Below are 19566 nucleotides of genomic sequence, written 5' to 3'. Positions count from 1 at the left end.
ACATATGTATACATGTGCCATGCTGGTGCGCTGCACCCACTAACTCGTCATCTAGCATTAGGTATATCTCCCAATGCTATCCCTCCCCCCTCCCCACCACAGTCCCCAGAGTGTGATATTCCCCTTCCTGTGTCCATGTGATCTCATTGTTCAATTCCCACCTATGAGTGAGAATATGCGGTGTTTGGTTTTTTGTTCTTGCGATAGTTTACTGAGAATGATGGTTTCCAGTTTCATCCATGTCCCTACAAAGGACATGAACTCATCATTTTTTATGGCTGCATAGTATTCCATGGTGTATATGTGCCACATTTTCTTAATCCAGTCTATCATTGTTGGACATTTGGGTTGGTTCCAAGTCTTTGCTATTGTGAATAATGCCGCAATAAACATACGTGTGCACGTGTCTTTATAGCAGCATGATTTATAGTCATTTGGGTATATACCCAGTAATGGGATGGCTGGGTCAAATGGTATTTCTAGTTCTAGATCCCTGAGGAATCGCCACACTGACTTCCACAATGGTTGAACTAGTTTACAGTCCCACCAACAGTGTAAAAGTGTTCCTATTTCTCCACATCCTCTCCAGCACCTGTTGTTTCCTGACTTTTGAATGATTGCCATTCTAACTGGTGTGAGATGATATCTCATAGTGGTTTTGATTTGCATTTCTCTGATGGCCAGTGATGATGAGCATTTTTTCATGTGTTTTTTGGCTGCATAAATGTCTTCTTTTGAGAAGTGTCTGTTCATGTCCTTCGCCCACTTTTTGATGGGGTTGTTTGTTTTTTTCTTGTAAATTTGTTTGAGTTCATTGTAGATTCTGGATATTAGCCCTTTGTCAGATGAGTAGGTTGCGAAAATTTTCTCCCATTTTGTAGGTTGCCTGTTCACTCTGATGGTAGTTTCTTTTGCTGTGCAGAAGCTCTTTAGTTTAATTAGATCCCATTTGTCAATTTTGGCTTTTGTTGCCATTGCTTTTGGTGTTTTGGACATGAAGTTCTTGCCCACGCCTATGTCCTGAATGGTAATGCCTAGGTTTTCTTCTAGGGTTTTTGTGGTTTTAGGTCTAACGTTTAAATCTTTAATCCATCTTGAATTGATTTTTGTGATGATTAGTGATGTTGAGCAATTTTTCATAAACCTGTAGGTCATTTATATGTCCTCTTTTGAGAACTGTCTATTCTGGTATTTTGCTCATTTTAAGAACATGTTATTTGTTTTCTTGTTATTGAGTTATTTGAGTTCCTTATATATTTTGAATTAATCCCTTATGAGATGTATGGTTCACAGATATTCTCTCCTATTCCATAGGTTGTCTCTTCACTCTGTTGACTGACTGCTGTGCTGAGCTTTTTAGTTTATTATAATTCCATTTGTCTATTTTTGCTTTTGCCTATGCCACTGGGGTCATATCTAAAAACATCTTTGCCCAAACTACTATCATGAGGCTTTTCCCCTAAATTTTCTTGTAGAAGTTTTATAGTTTCAAGTCTTACATTTTTCTTTACCTATTGAGTTGATTTTTTTTTAATATGGTGTGAAATAAGGGTCTAATTTCATTCTTCTGGCATTTGGAAAACCAGTTTTCCTGTCACCATTTAATGAAGAGACTGTTCTTTCTCCATTTCACTTTTGTAAAAAATCAGTTGACTGAAAATGCATGGATTTATTTCTGGGCTGTCTATTCTGTTTCATTCTGGGCTGTCTGTTCTCTTTCTTTGGTCTCTGTGTTTGTTTTTATACTGGTACCATGCCGTTGTGATTACCATAACTTAACAGTATATTTTGAAATCAGGTAGTATGATACCTCTAGCTTTGTTCTTTTTGCCTAAGATTGCTTTGGACATTTGGGGCCTTTTGTGGTTCATATGAATTTTTTTATCTTTATTTTTATATTTCTGTGAAAAAATGTCATTGGAACTCTGATAGGGATTATACTGAATCTGTAGATCTCTTTGGGTAGTGTGGTCATTTTAACAATATTAATTCTTCCAATCCATGAAATGGAACATCTTTCCATTTATTTGTGTCTTCTTAAATTTTTTTCATCAATGTTTTGTAGTTTTCTACATACAGATATTTCACCTCTTTGGTTAAATTTATTCCTAAGTATTTTGTTGTTTTGGTTGCTATCATTATTATTATTATTGTTTTGAGACAATCTTACTTTGTCTGGAGTGTAGTGGCATGATCTTGGCTCACTGCAACATTTGCCTCCTGGGTTCAAGTGATTCTCATGGCTCAGCCTCCTGAGTAGCTGGGATTACAGGTGCGCACCACCATACCTGGCTAATTTTTGTATTTTTGGTAGAGATGGGGTTTCACCACATTGGCTAGGCTGGTCTCAAACTGTTGGCCTCAAGTGATCCACCCGCCTCAGCCTCCCAAAATGCCTCCCAAAGTACAGGCATGAGCCACCACACCCAGCCTTTGTAGCTATTATTAATGGGATTGCTTTTTTGATATTTTTGGATAGTTTATAGTTAGTGTATTAGAAACACTGCTGACTTTTATATGTTGATTTTGTATCATGGAACTTTCCTGAATTTATTAGTTGTAACAGTTTTTTGTTGGAGTTTTTAGGGTTTTCTATGTATATGATGATATTGTCTGCAAACAGAGACCATTTAACTTCTTCCTTTCTAATATGGATGCCTTTTTTTTTCTTTTGCTTCCCTAATTGTTTTGGCTAGGACTTCCAGTCTCTAGATTTCTCTCTAGATTTAAGATTTGGCCAAGCACAGTGGCTCATACCTGTAATCCCAGCACTTTGGGAGGCTGAGGCGGGCAGATCACGAGGTCAAGAGGTTGAGACCATCCTGACCAACATGGTGAAACCCCATCTCTACTAAAAATACAAAAATTAGCTGGGCATGGTGGCATGTGCCTGTAGTCCCAGCTACTCAGGAGGCTGAGGGAGGAGAATCGCTTGAATCTGGGAAGTGGAGGTTGCAGTGAGCAGAGATCACGCCACTGCACTCTAGCCTGGTAACAGAGCGAGACTCTGTCTCAAAAAAAAAAAAAAAAAAAAAAGAAAAGATTTAAGATAATAGAAAGTATTTCCAAATCAATTTGGGTTCCCTTTTACAGATAGTAAATTAATTTCCTTTTTGTTTTGAAAGAGATTGGCTGGGCATGGTAGCTCACACCTGTAATTCCAGGACTTTGGGAGGCTGAGGCAGGCAGATCACCTGAGGTCAGGAGTTCGAGACCAGCCTGGCCAACATGGTGAAACCCTATCTCTACTAAAAATACAAAAATTGCTGAGCGTGGTGGTAGTTGCCTGTAATCCCAGCTACTAGGGAGGTTGAGGTAGGAGAATTGCTGGAATCCAGGAGGCAGAAGCTTCAGTGAGCTGAGATTGCTACTGCACTCCAGCCTGGATGACAGAGTGAGACTCCATCTCAAAAAAAAAAAACCAAAAAAACAAAAAAGTAATACTGATCATAATTAAGCTTGCCTTTGATATGTTAATTACCACTATTACATGTATATTTTTACAAGTTAAAACAAAGATTCCAAATTTTTCTGAAATGAGAATATTACTTTCTAAATTGAGTCAAAATTAAATGATCTTAAAGTAGCTCTTTTGTTCTTTCCCTTAAATGAAATAGTAGTCACCTTTGAGATGCATAAAATATAGAACACAATTTTTCTAGCACTACTTATTCATTATATTAGTTTCAATACTTTTTGAAAGAAGAAACAATCGGAATAAATACATATTAATACTTTTAACAACAGCAATAACAAAAGTTCAAGTTGCATATGTCTTTCTACTTTTGGCTCTGAATTTAAAGATAAAAAAGAAATGTTTAAAGTATCTACCACAAACACAAAAGCCTATTGAAAGTACTGTCCTTAAAAGGAATATTTCAGAGGTATTATCGGAAAGCAATATTGAATGTGGATTTCCATGTAGCTGTATTGATATAGTGGTAATATTTATCATACTGCGCTGCATTACCCTTTGTATAAAGAAAAGAGTTGGCCACATCATCCCTTTGTATAAAGAGAATAATTAGATAAGTATCTATAGATGATCTAAACTACATTAAAATTTTGTTATTGATACATATTAGATATACATATTTTGGGGATATATGTGATAATTTAATACATTCATATAATTTGTAAAGATCAAATCAGTGTAATTGAGATATCTATCACCTTAAATATTTATCTTTTCTTTATGCTAGAAACATTCGGATTATCTTCTTCTAGTGGTTCTGAAATATACAATAGGTCTTATTTGTTCCATCAAACTTCATACTAAACTACATTAATAGCGCATATCCATGTTACACTTATGTAATAGTTACGTTAACAATGACTAAATTTTTTTTCATTGAAGAAAAGGAGTTAGAATTTACTGTTAATTGTATTGCAAAGTAATTGTTTTCTGGGTATATAAGAATATTATTTTAACTATACAAATAATTATATATTCATTATTGAAAAAATAATAAAACAAATATTCAGAAGGAAGAAACTTAAAAATGCATAATGTCATCATACCAAAAAACGCTGACAGACACAATACATACTATTTTCCTTGTAGATGAAGGAATCATACTACATAAACTATTTCTTGCCTTACTATAGGCAAGAAACCTACAGTATTTTCCTTATAGATGAAGGGATCATACTGTATGAACTATTTCTTGCCTTACTGTCTTCTCTGGGTAATGTATTATAAACATCTGTGCGTGTCCAAAAAATATATTTCTATATAAAGAATCTTAATACAAGCATAATAAAAAGCTGTTTTAAATTCAAGGATGTTTATTGAAATTTTGTTTCTGAGAGATACTAAGTACTAACAATGATAAGAAATGTAGAAGGGCTTGAATCAAACGAAGTATTTGAGTTGAAGTCGATAGAAATCTCAATAGCAACAAGTTTTTTTTTTTTTGGCAAGCACAGGGGATTTTATTGATGGTACATGACAAGGTGGGGCTCCCTCGGCTCCTCCCTTTTAGGGGGTCTGCATGGAAACTATGAGGAGGGGAGATTCTCAGTGTGGTGGGAGACTGAGTGTGGCAGGGACTCTCCAGCAGTGAGGGCCGCTCTCTTCCCGTCGTGCTGTCGCTGGGGCTGGTGGTCTGGGGGTCTTACTCCTTGGAAGCCACACTGTGGGTAGAGGTCCACCACCCTGTTGCTGCAGCCAAATTCATTGTCATACCAGGAAATGAGCTTGACAAAGTGGTCGTTGAGGGCAATGCCAGCCCCAGCATCGAAGGTGGAAGAGTGGGTGTCTGTTGAAGTTGGAGGAGACCACCTGGTGCTCAGAGTAGCCCAGGATGCCTTTGAGGGGGTCCTCTGACACCTGCTTCACCACCTTCTTGATGTCATCATATTTGGTAGGTTTTTCCAGACGGCAGGTCAGGTCCACCACTGACATGTTGGCAGTGGGGACACGGAAGGCCATGCCAGTGAGCTTCCCGTTTAGCTCAGGGATGACCTTCCTCACAGCCTTGGCAGCACCAGTAGAGGCAGAGAGGATGTTCTGGAGAGCCCCATGGCCGTCACCCCACAGTTTCCCATAGGAGCCATCCATAGTCTTCTGGGTGGCAGCGATGGTCATGAGTCCTTCCACGGTACCAAAGTTGTCATGGATGACCTTGGCCAGGGGCGTTAAGCAGCTGGTGGTGCAGGAGGCATTGCTGATAATCTTAAGCCGTTGTCATATTTCTCATGGTTCACACCCATCACGAACATGGGGGCATCAGCAGAGGGTGCAGAGATGATGACCGTTTTGGCTCCTGCCTCCAAGTGAGCCCCAGCCTTCTCCATGGTGGTGAAGATGCTGGTGAACTCCATGATGTACTCAGTGCCAGCATTGCCCCATTTGATTTTGGTGGGATCTTGCCCCTGGAAAATAGTGATGAGATTTCCATTGATGACAAGCTTCCCGTTCTTAGCCTTGACGGTGCCATGGAATTTGCCATGGGCAGAATTATACTGGAACATGTAGACAGTGTTGTTGAGGTCAATGAAGGGGTCATTGATGGCGACAATATCGACTTAACCAGAGTTTAAAGCAGCCCTGGTGACCAGGCAGCCAATACAACCAAATCCGTTGACTCCAGCCTTCAACTTCACCATGGTGTCTCAGGGATGCAGCTGGCAATGCACGAGAAGATGCAGCTGTCTGTTGAATGGGAGGAGCAGAGAGCTGCAACAATTATTTTTTGAGAGCTTTTACTATATTAGATGGTTTTCTCAGGCTTAGGACACTTTGGTGTGCATATATATATTCCAAAAGAAGAAGAGACAAACATATAAAATAAATAAATTGTCTAGAATGTTTGAAGGTGATAAGTGTTATGGAGAAAGAGAACAGGAAAAGGGGGATCAGGAGTGTCAGTTGCTTTGCAGGAGGCAGTTGTAATTTTAAACAGAGTGGACACTGTGGGTCTCATTGGAAGATGATATTGGAGGAGTTGGGGAGGAAGTCATGTGGATATGAGTGGAAACATGCCAGACAGAAGGAACAGCCAATGTCAAGGCCCTCAGTGGGAACATGCCTGGAGACCAGGAGCAGGATGGAGACCACTGTGTCTGGAGTGGAGTGAGAGAGAGGGAGAGTAGGGGATGAGTTCACAGAGGTGGGTCAATGAGTGGGTATATGTCTTAGGGCTTCCTGTAGGCTGTTTGGAAGAACATTGGCTTTTACTGTTAGCTAAATGAAAAGCCCTAAATGGTCTTATGCAGTTACATGACATGATCTAGTATTTTTAAAAAGAGCATTCTGGTTGCTGTGTTGAGAATAGACTAAAGCAAAAGAAGAATCAGGGACCCTTGTTAGGAGACTATTAAAATAAACCCAGTGAGAGATGATAGTGGTTCAGATTAGGAGGGTAATAATGGAGTTAGGGGTAAGTTTTAAAATCCAGATTCTGGATAAAAATGAAGACAGCCACAAAGACTTTCTGCTGGACTGAAAGCTTCCTAGAGTAGTGATTGAAAGTATGGGCTCTGGAGTAGGTAGCCTATTTTTACTTACTGGTTTTGCCACTTGTTGTAGTCTGGTATAAGGTATTTAACTTTTCTGTGCTTCGGTTTCCTCATCTGTAAATTGGGAGTAATACTACAGCCTGCCGCATCTTATCCATACTTTTGAATTCCAAAACTTTGAAAATCAAGACTGTAAAAAAATCTCATTTGGGACAAAACCTGATCTTATCTGAAATCATTGGCAGCAGTACCAAAGACTATATATAGTCTTATAAGTCCAGCAGTAAACTGGATTTATAAGACTATAATAGTCTATTTATCTCACTTACTGTCATTTGTTTTTCTGTAGAAGTACTAATATATTTGATTATGGGGACTTTCTTAGAAATAAATATGTTTACATATATATAAACTTATATAAGTATGTGTTTTTATGTATGTATGTATATATATAGAGAGAGATGGGTGGCTGGGGAGGGGGAGAGGAAGAAATGGGGAAGAGGGTAGAGGTAGGAAAGCATTTCTGGCAAAATGCTTACAAATGTTGAATCTAGGTGGAGGTATTTGTTGTATTATTCTTTCAACTTTTCTGTAATATTTGAAATTTAAGTAAGGAATGCTTTACTGCTAGAGAAAGCAAAGTTTCTAAATCCATTTCTGTATGATCTCTTCATGACAGTTTTCTGTCATATTGCAATTTAGTGTGTATATTTTCTTGAACTTTTGATGATTTTGAAGTTTTCCAGTAAAATAATTATGGCTTCTCCTATAATTATAAAAAAATCCTGTTTGAAATTGTGTTATGTGGCTTAAATTTAGGTGTTGTATTTAATTAGAAAGGGAATTGTGGATGTGTGAATGATGTGAATGATGGATCTTCCATTAACATATAGATGAATTTTATTTTTAAGCCAAAATGGAAAAGTGTCTAGTAAACCTTATCTACTACAACAGCAGGTATTTTAAGACATTCAGAAAGTGAAGAGGAGAATTATACCCCTTATTCTATTAATACTTACTGTGTATGGTTTTGGTGGTAGCACTTAGGAACATAGTGAAAATTAAGGGTTAAAAGTACTTCAAGTACTGAGCTTAACATAGTTACAAACAAATATATCTTTTGATCATACTTTTAAGTATGTATCTTAATGCTGTGATACTTTTCCGTGGCTAGATTTTTTTATTTTGAATATGGCATTAAAATCTGGCTAGGTATCCCAAAATAAATTCTTGTATGAATAACCGTATTTCTAATTTTTTTCTAAATGACTGCTGGGATACTCATTTATTGGTTTCGTGTGGAATTTCTTTTCTTTTTGGCATAGATACTTTATGTGGGTTTTTCAGATGTCATAGATAATCATTTTTAAGAATATTTTTGGGCTCGCTTGGATTGTCTTATTCCCATGTGCCGAAATCATTTTAATTCTTGCAGAATTTCCAGTATTTGGTAGTGCAATCTGCTTATGTCAGTGTGCCTAATTGTGGTTAGTTTGTACATAGAGGTGTGATTTTTGGAAGCTAGAGACAATTTTTTTTTTTTATTTTTGCAGACTGCTGAGCTTCCTGTGTTACTTAAGTTACCTGTATTTTGTGAAACTTTTTTTTAAAGAAAAGTTTTCTGCAAATTGATAATGCAGGTATATGTAATGGATAGCTGAAGCAGATTCATATAACTTCTTTGGAAATATTTCTACCTACTGTATTTTTACACTGCATTTTCTAAGATTTATCTCCCTCTCTTTTGAGTTCTGATTAGCTACATATTATTATACCATGTATTTGGCAATTATTCATGTTCCTACTTTTGATATTTCTAATGTTCTATCAAAATATGCTTGATCTGTTTTTTTGGTATTTTACCATTCATTTTGTCTCAACTATATTGTAAGTAAAATTCTAGAGAAAAGGGATCATATTTTATAAATTATTCTTGTATTTCTCATGCTATTTAGATTTAATGCCTGGTTGGTGTTCAATTAGTATATGTTGTTTGCTATCTCAGAGAAATTGTAACTTAGAATTACTTCATTCACTCACACAGAAAAAATATAAAGTATTCATATAATCTTTATTTCTCCTACTGTTTAAGTGTATTATGCTAACAGGCAAATTCTCATAAATAATAGATATTAAAGAAATTGGACACACTAAGGAATCAGACTGTGAGGACATGAAATATTATTATTATTATTTTACTTTTGAGACGGAGTCTCACTCTGTCACACAGGCTAGAGTGTAGAGGCATAATCTCTGCTCACTGCAACCTCTGTCTCCCGGATTCAAGTGATTCTCCTGCCTCAGCCTCCCAAGTAGCTAGGATTACAGGCATGCACCACCATGCCCAGCTATTTTTTTGTATTTTTTTAGTAGAGACGGGGTTTCACCATGTTGCCCAGGCTGGTCTCAAACTTCTGGGCTCAAGAGATCCATCCGTCTTGGCCTCCCAAAGTGCTGGGATTACCACCACATCTGGCCTCATTCACTCATCCTTATACAGGGCACCACTGATTTGATTTTGGCAAACAGAATGAGCTAATACAACAGTTTGCTGGTGACAGTCTTTTTAAAAGAAGCATTTTCCAAAGTTTGATTAGATAGTACTTTTGGTTCACCAAAAAGTTATGATGAAAAAAGTATTCAGTGCTCGAATTAACTGGAGAAAAACAGAATTAAATGAAATCAAAAAAGATTCTTTACAGCCAAGTTTCTTAGAATAATAACCTATTTTGTGAGTCTTTTGAATGGTGAGAATTAGATTTAATAAAGTAGTATACATAGCCTAATTCTTGGCACAAAGTAGATATTCTCAAATGGTGGTTATTGTTACTGGTATAATTTTAACTCTCAGGTTTCTTGATCAAATAGATTATGGTATCATGTACCAAATTTGAGAATATTGGAATATTTGAGAGAGATAGAAAGTTCATTTGGGGGGCCAGATGTGGTGGTGCATGCCTGTAATCCCAGTACTTTGGGGGGCCAAGGCAGACGGATCAGTTTAGTTTAAGAGTTCAAGACCAGCCTGGGCAACATGGTGAAACCCCGTCTTTACAGAAAATACAAAAATCAACTGGTGTGGTGGTGCGTGCTATAGTCCCACCTACTCAGGGGGCTGAGGTGGGAGGATTGCTTGAGCCTGGGATGTTGAGGATGCAGTGAGCTGTAATTACACCACTGCACTCTTTCTAGCCTGTGGGACAGAGTGAGATCCTGTCCAAAAAAAAAGAAAAAAAGAAAGGAAGGAAGGAAGGAAAGAAGGAAGAAAGGAAAGAAAAAGAAAAGAAAGTTTATTTTTGGGACATGCTAAATTTTAAATGTGTTTCGGACTTCCAAGTAGAAGGGTCTAATAGTCAATTAAATATATGGATCTGGAACTTGGTAGATGATGTAGTTAAAATGTCCTAACATTTTAACTTGCATATTATATGTGCTGCACGAATGGTATCTGTTTTGATTTTGGCAATGTCACAGACTATCAACAAAAGTAATTGTTAAAAAGAATTAGTCAATAAGTTGTTCCATTATGTTGCTTTATGTCTTCCTAGAAAATTCTTTGAAAAATGCATAAAAGGAAATATTAAAATTAGCCAAAACAAAATATTAAAATATTTTTTCTACATTTAATAATGCATTTTTATACTTATTTCCTTTAGAATCCCAAAAGGATTTGAAGTAGAGTATTCATTATTTAAATTGTGGGGACTAAGCTTTCTTTATTACTTAATATGTAATTTCATGTGAGGAAGTATGTCTAGTATGCCATCATGACCATGATTAGAAATGGAGATGTATACAAACATGAGGGTCTAAATAATGTTTACTTATATGGAAACATATAGTTTCTGCAGATGTATAGCCCATAGTGTTGTCTTATATGATGAGGGTGTCAGTTTTAATTGATGTTTAATTTGTGAAATAGCAGCAAGAAAAGAAGCTTAAAAAGAATAAATGTAAAAAGAAACCTTTCCAAAGCTAATACTCCTTTAACCAAAAATGTTCTCGTTGTATAGTACAGATTATAATTATACTATCAAAGGAGAGGTTAATATAATGAAACTTTCATATTGTTCTTGCTTTATAAATTTTCTCTAGTTTTAAATCTACCTGGCTTTCTTCATGTATCTATTTTAATTATATACTGTATAGTATGGTAGTTTTGCTTGATTAAGCTATAAGTACTTCAATAACTCAGTGATTGTAAAATGAGCCTAAGTTGTTTATGGAAAAGAAACATGGTTTCACAGCCAGTTTTAATAACTGCAAATTAAATTTTTAATGCTTGAAATAAGACTGTGGCACTGTCTTAGTCAATTTGGGCTGCTATGATAAACTACCATAAACTGGGTACTTTATCAGTGACAGAAATTCATTTCTCACAGTTCTGGGGAGGCTGGGAAGTCTGAGAGCAGGGTGTCAGCGTGGTTGCTTTCCAGTAAGGACCCTCTTCTGGGTTGTAGACTGCCAGCTTCCTGTTACTTCCTCACGTTGCAGAAAGCAGAGAGCTCTCTGGGGTCCCTTTTATAAAGGGCACTAATCATATGACCTAAATCACCTCCCAAAGGCCCCATCTCCTAATACCATCATATTGGGGGTCAGGATTTCAAAATACATGAATTTGGGGGGACACATTCAGTCTGTTGCAGGAACTTTCAATAGTTTAATGCTATTCTACTTGTTATTTGACAATTATAATGTAAACTGTCAGTTGATTCAGTGCCCAGAGGTTAGTAGACATGCCTTGCTGTCCTAGGTCCTCTCATTCTGAGATGTGTGGAGCTAGCCTTTTTTCATGGACCAGAATGGGAGTTTCTGGGAAGGGGTGAGAGGCAGTCCTAAACCTTTAGGTAGTCCTGGATACTAGAGCTGCCCAGGTGAACCAGAACTATTTTTAATTGGATTTGCCTTTTTTAAATTAAACTACTTTAGAATCCTTAGGAATATCTAGGAAACTTTTGAAGACCAGGGAATATTTTTGGCTTATAGTTCTGGTTTAGCGTGTGACTTTTATTTTTTATTTTGTTATAATTGTCTGCATTTCTAGAAATTCTCTTAAACATCAAATAGTTGATGTTTAAGAGGGCAACTAGCTTTTAATGCTTCCAGAAAAGTGATCATTTTAATGTTAAATATTAAAAACATTTTCACTATTTATCTATGGTAATAAGCCTTTGATTTTGATTTATACTTATTCTGTAATATTATTTGGTCCATTTATTTCATTTCCCTTGAAACTGGCTTACCCCTACTTTAAGGTATGAGAAAAAGAAATACATGGTGTAATTTTTTTCAAAGATATGAAACAAGTCAGATGGAATGTCTGGACTAATTCAAGTCTTAACTGTTACCTCAGTTGATTTTGTAGTTAAAGATAATTATTTATTAAAAGTGGATTTTTATTTATTATAGAGATATAGATGATGATTTCTTAAATTATGAATTTAAACTAATTATTTTTTCCAAGCAGAATAAAAGTTATTTTTATGAAAATGTATATATGACTTGTGCTAAATAGGAGTGAGGTAGAGTATCCTATATCTTAAGTACTGGAAATTCAGTGAGTGCCCAGAAGTAGTTTAAAATACCAAACTGTCTTCTTTCCTAAGCATTGCCTTAATGAGGAAAAATTTGGAGAATGGAAAAAATGTAGACATGTTTCAAACATCAGTTCTTTACATCAAGATCTAAGGGTTGTCTAAATTTGTGCGTAGACATATAAATCTTCAAGGCAGTGAAACTTATCTTTTACTGTAAAATGCCATTAAAAATATAAAGTAACAGTTCATCGGCTCTCCATATTCATCTAGAGATTTTAAATGTGGAAAACTTGAATGGAAATTTAGTTTAGGATCCAAAAATAACTTTTGTACAATCTGTGTGGTACATTCAGGTGTTTTGACTTAAGTTTACACATAGCATATGGAGAATTAAGAAAAATTGCCAAGTTTTATCTCAGGTGGTATTTATGGCAATCTATTAATTTGGGCATTATTTCCTCATCTTTAAGAAGAGTATTTGTTTTTAAGGAAGATTATAAATCTCACTGTTCTTTACTAAAAATAAAGAATTTTTAAAAAGGAGGCATAGTTCTTATATCACTTTGCATCCTCTACCCAAATCACATCTCGAATATTGTATTTAGTTTTGCATACCATGGTTTTGAAGTGTCATTGATATCCAGAGAACAATAACAGTGACAGTTACTGAAAACTTGTCGTGTGAGAAACAGTTGGTGGAAATAGGAATGTTTAGCTTAAAAGGAAAGACTTGATAGTTAAGCCTTCAATTATTTGAAAGATTTTCATATAGAAGAAAGTGTATGCTTGCATGGCATAGCCTCAGAATGTAGAACTTAATCACTAGATGAGGTGTAAAGCCACATACCCACAACCATGTCATCTTTGACAAAGTCAACAATAACAAACAATGGAGAAAGGACTCCCTATTCAATAAATGGTGCTAGGATAACTGGCTAGCAATATGTAGAATATTGAAACACAACTAACTCAAGATAGATTAAAGGCTTAAATGTAAAACCTAAAACTATAAAACACTAGAAGAAAACTTAAGAAATACCATTCTGGACATTGGCCTTGGCAAATAATTTATGACTAAGTTCCCAAAAGCAATTGCAACAAAAACGAAAAAAGGACCCTAATTAAAGAGCTTCTGCACAGCAAAAGAAACTATTAAAAGAATAAACAGACAACCTACAGATTGGAAGAAAATATTCACAAACTATGCATCTGACAAAGCTCTAATATCCAGAATCTATTAATATAAGGAACTTAAATTTACAAGCAAAAACCAAACAATCCCATTAAAAAGTGGGCAAAAAACAGACACTTCTCAAAAGAAGACATGAAAAACTGTTCAACATCAGTAATCATCAGAGAAGTGCAAATCAAAACCACAGTGAGATACCATCTCACACCAGTCACAATGACTATTATTAAAAAGTTAAAAAAATCAGATGTTGGTGAGGTTACAAAGAAAAGAAATGCTTGTACACTGCTGGTGGGAATGTAAATTATTTTAGCCACTGTAGAAAGCAGTTTGGAGATTTCTCAAATAACTGAAAACTGAACTACCATTCAACCCAGCAATCCCATTATTGGGTATATACCCAAAGGAAAATAAACCATTCGACCAAAAAGACACATGCACTGGTATGTTCGTTGTAGCATTATTCACAATAGCAAAGACATGGAATCAACGTAGATGCCCACCAGCAGTGGATTGGATAAAGAAAATGTGGTGCATATACACATAGAATACTACACAGCCATAAAAAGAATGAAATCATGTACTTTGCAGCAACATGGATGCAGCAAATTGTCAATTTTAACTCAATACTATATGTTTTATTGTATATTTTGTAATAATATTTTATTTTTGCTATGGTAAAATTTATAAAATAGTTGATAGAAGGATTCCGAATTAAATGTTATTTACTTAAATCCTTAAGGTTATCAAATTTTATTTTTTTCTAAGCAAAGAAGTTTCTCATTTAACAGTATAAACCCTGATCTTAATATGATTGGTGGCTGAATTAATGGCATTTATAATAATTTGGAGAATATCATATTTTACAAAAATAGTGCTGCCTTGTGAAATAAAACATTTTCACTATGAAATGAGGTAATTTATTTTAAAAGCTGAAAATGTGCAAGTATATTATTTCCCTCTTTAAATAAGTTCATTTTTATTGTCAACGTGCCAAATAAATGCCATCTGCCTGATGAGATCAGTGTTACCTTAGGATTCTTTCCAGTGCTTTTTACCATGAAAAGTACTTTGGAGTTTATCAGAACAACAGTCTATTTATACTTAATTAATTGGGTGCTTGTACTAGTTTTAAAGTGAATAAATGAAGAAGAGGTTATATAAAATTATTTTGTGTACATTTTGAGTCCACATTTATTTGGAAACAATAGTTGAGCTGTGATATGTAGAGATTGAGTCAGTAACATTTGCTATTTGTTGATTTTTAAAACCTGCTCATTTTATAATGTAAAACAATCATTCAGAGGAAAGTATCGCCAGATAGTAAGTGCCAGAGTTGGGGCTTGAACTTGTTTTCTTCCTCCTAATACTCTGCATTAGTAAGAGTCCTCCAGAGAAAAAAAACCAATAGTATATATGTGTGTGTGTATGTATGTATGTATATGTGTGTATATGTATGTGTGTATACATTTTAAGGAATTGTCCCATGAGGCTCGCAAGTCTAAAATCTGCAGTTTGAGTCTGAAGACAGTCTGCTGGCAGAATTTCCTCTTTATCGGGGGAGGTCAGTCTTTTTTAATAAGATTTCAGCTGACTGGCTGAGGCCCATACACATTGTGGAAGGTAATCTGTTTTATTCAGAATCTACTGATTTAAATATTAGTATCATCTAAAAACTACCTTCATGGAAACATTTAGAATGTTTGACCAAACATCTGGGTACTATGCCTAGCTAGGTTGACACATGAAAATAGCCAATACATATTCCTAGACCAATTTTGAGTCTTCTTATCTTAGATTGATTATGTTTTCCAACTCTACTCTGAGTTGCTCAGAGAAGCAGCACTCTATCATGTAGCTCCTTGGACCTTTCCCTATTGATTAATATGTGTTCTGATTTTCAAAAGGTAAAATGATGTATTATGTTTGTTAATTAAGATTATTTTCTCAAATACTGGAGAGTTTACTTGTGAAGAGTTTCATATATTGCTTTTCAGAGCAGCTTAATTCTAGCAGATATTTCTTAGGAATATTGCTCTACTATGGTTTCACTTTTAAAAGTTCCTAATACTGACTGGATTAATTATAGTAATTTAACATTTAAACCTAATTTTAGAAATTGTCAGATAATATTATTGACCATTCAATTCTTCCGGAAGATTCTTACTTTGTTTTCTTCCCAACCTTGCCATTTCTTTACAGTCTTTTAAATTATTGACTATGCTTATTATTTCCCTTCTCCTTCCTTCCTTTACCAGAAATTTATTGAGCGTCCACTGCATGCCAGGCACTTTACCAAGCATTGAGAATAGGTAAATAAAGACTTAATTTCTGCATTTGTGGAATTTACAGGTAATATTCAAGTGAACAAAGAAATACATGAGTACTGTTTGTGTTATGAAGGAAATGAACAGAGGACAATGATAAACAATAACAGGGGATTTCCTTTCACAGTATAGTTAGGGAAGTGCCTGTAAGGAGATAGTTTAGGCTGCCGCTTGAAGGATAAGGAAGCAGCTTATGAAAATCAGGGGGAAAAAAAAAGGAAAAAATAAAAACCTTTGAGCCTGAGGGGATAGCTTGTTCAAAAGATCTGGGACTGGGGAGGTGGCATGAGATGAAGTTTGAGGTAGACAGCAGTCTCATGCAGGGTGTGTGGGTCATGATAGAGTTTCATTATAAAGCTTAATCCATTTAAAAAGCCATTGAATATTCAAAGTAGACAGCATCTAACTAAAGTTTTAAAAGATTACTCTGGCTGCCATGTGGATAAAATATTAGAAATGAGAGCTAGAATGGAATGGAAAGGGCACTAAGAAGACTTGCAGTATTGGATCCCTTTCCAATTCTTAATTGCTTTGAATGCACTTGATCCTCTTAAGATATGGAGCAAGGAAATCAAGAAAAGCTGTAAGCTAACAGAGTTGCCAATAGCAGCAACCAGTTCACATGGGAATAATTCCACAGTCTTGTAGTCCTGTACTGATGGCTATAGGTAGGTGAGGTGATAGGGATATGGATACACAGCATGTAGGTATATACACAGACTCTAAATACATCAGCTGGAGATAAGAAGGCCTCCTGTACATAAGACTTTCTCAAGCTTGCAGTAAGCTGAGATTGCACCACTGCACTCCAGCCTGGGCAACAGAGTGAGACTCCGTCTCAAAAAAAAAAAAAAAAAAGAATTTCTTAAGCTTGCAGGCTTAATATAGTTCATTTTATTTATAGCCCAAGTCAATCACCTCACTATCTTGTCCTTTACTCACTGTACAAATCCATCCTGAACCAATCCTTTCTTGCCCTCCCAGAAGAGCCAATTAGATCATGTTCTATGAAGCCAGTAAGTATTGTTCATTTCATTTCTGTGTACCTATTTTTTAATTAAAATATTATTAATGTGGGGGTGGAGTGCTATAATTCTGCCTGCACAATTCAATTTCGGCTGGGCCTTCTGCTCCTCAGTGTTTCATTCCAGCTGTGTTTTTGGCTCATCTCACTCTTGCAGTTACAAGAATGTAAACACTCTGCAGCCTTATCCTCCTTATCTCAGATATTTCTCTCCATATTCCCCATGAATTCATTGGTTCAGCTTTTTATTTCCATGAACTAAATCTAATACATTTCCTTTCTTCAATTATTTCCTTCTTAATCTGTTCAGCTAACTGCAGTGATCCATTCCACCCACTAAAATGTTGTTTCTTGCCAAGGTTTTATTCTGGGTTCTATTTTCTTTTTATTCTATATATTCTCTTAGTCACATGTAATTGGAGAATTTCCAAGTCAATATTTGTAGCCTAGATTTCTTTTCCTAAGATTATTACTCATATTTTCAACTACTAAGTAGCTCATCTTAATATGGCAAACAACTACTTCCACTTACCCACTCCCCAGCCTAACATCCCAGGCTCCCAGGTTTTCTAACATTGTAAGGTGCAACATCATTCATTCAGTTACTAAAGCAAACACCTCAGAGATAATCAGGATTTTTTCCCCTTCCTTTCCCTTTTTGAGCATTAGAAATTGTATCCCTTAATTATCTATTGAGTCTCTTTTGTCCTTTCAATCCCCATTGCCACTTTTTTTTAGCTAGGTTCTTCTTGTTTCTTTCCTGGACTACTACTGCATATTTACCCTTGAAGACTGTCAAAAGGGAGTGGATTTTCAAAAAGATATATCTAATTATGTCATTCTCCTGACTAAAATAACTGAATGGCTCCCCATTTCCCCCATGATAAAATTCAAACTCTTTAGCATGATATTCAAGGATTTTTGTAATTTGACTTCTTTGCCTGCTTCTCTGTCATCTCTTTCCTATTCCTCCCACTCATGTCCCTACCCCAAGTTGAATGCCCTCGAAATCCCCTGGGCATTTTCACAATCTATTTCATATTGATGGTGTAGTAACTGACTTTCTTTTCTATCTGCTGACTGATTTTTTTCTTGAGGGTAGCAACTCTGTATCTTTCAGCTATACCCCTGAACTTAGTAGAATTAGCAATTTTTGTTAAGTGAATAAATGGGCAATAAAGTATGACAAATATTGCCAGCCTTGTATGTGCTTTGGACCTGAAGAGGGTTGGTTTGAATCCCTCCATTTCTTCTTACTAAATGTCTCATCTGAACTTTAGTTTCCTCTTCTGTAAAATGAGTATTGTTACTTTGTTTAAGTAAAATGTTCCCTCTTAAACCTTTCTTTTGACAAGAGGTATGTAGAACTTAAAAACTGATTTATCTACAATTCAAATGTATGTACAGTTCTCAAATATCAAATTCTTTCTTATAAAGCAGAAGTTTCTAAGTATTGAAACTTAGTTTGAAACGTGATTACAGAAATTATCATTGGAACATAATTGGTTTAATGTTATAACATGTATTTAGTAATATATAATAATGGAAAAGGATGGATGTCATCTGACTCATCAACTAAAAAAATAATTTTAAGGACTGGATTTCAAAAAACCAAGCAAATGTAAATTATGTATTATAAATATCATTAATGAAGATATTTCTAAGACACTAACAAATCAAGATTCATATAAAAATTACTGAAAACGGTGTTACAAGCATTCATAGAATGCAAAGGAAGCTATTATGTTATTCTGTCTCACGACTAGTATATCATATTTAGTACCTTAAAGGAAATACAAGTATTTCTGAAGACAGGTGGAAAGTGTTAAATCTAAGTGATAATTTAAACTATATAAAGTTTCTCAAGAAAGTCCTCACCCAGAAAACAATCTATTTTATATTGGGGAGTTCTTTCTTTTTCACATGAGCAGATGAGGTCACTAATTTTTCTAGTAAGATAAATAAGATACTGATGTTGTAGATTTCTTTTTGCAAAGGTTATTTCTTTACCAAATTTAGCTTGTGACTTATCTTGCAGTTATAAGACATTCCTAACATGTGACTGTTAAAGTCTTGGAGATGGTGGTATGGTTTCTTTATTACTTTTCATTATTTCTCATGCAACAAAATAGAGCAGAGTTTATTTTAAAATGTGAAAAGTTACACTAATGAAATTCATTTTATTAGTGTCGAAAATAAGGAAGTAATTAGAGCATTTCTATAATAAATAAGTCACCATCATGAGCGATGCCAAAGAATATATTGAACTGTTTTCTTCTTGCTTTTATTTGGAAATGAGGTACATGCTAGAAAACAATACAAAACAAAAACCTCAAGCAATCCCAGAGGGCAGTCTTCTTTAGTTTGTACCCAGAGAAAACCACTAATGACTATGGTAGGAAGAATTCCTTGTGGTTGGAAAACAGATGAACAAGTTGCTGAAAGTCTCATTTATGTATTAAGCCAGTTCAGTCAGTTTGAGAGTTATATGAAGGATTTCTGTTGTCCAAGTATCTGCTAACTGCC

General features: G+C 35.4%; 1 protein-coding gene and 1 pseudogene across 1 annotated transcript in view; one reads left to right on the top strand and one right to left on the bottom strand.

Annotated features, from left to right (window-relative positions):
• The window catches only part of ME1 (malic enzyme 1), a 212602-nt gene that overhangs the window by 33450 nt on the left and 159586 nt on the right, over positions 1-19566 (top strand). The window lies entirely within an intron of this gene.
• LOC106634897 (glyceraldehyde-3-phosphate dehydrogenase-like) lies at positions 4825-6111 on the bottom strand (annotated as a pseudogene).

Source organism: Pan paniscus, chromosome 5 (genome assembly GCF_029289425.2).
Source record: "Pan paniscus chromosome 5, NHGRI_mPanPan1-v2.0_pri, whole genome shotgun sequence".
NCBI lineage: Eukaryota > Metazoa > Chordata > Mammalia > Primates > Hominidae > Pan > Pan paniscus.
Note: the sequence above shows the minus strand (reverse complement) of the source record. Positions and strands in the feature narration are given on the sequence as shown.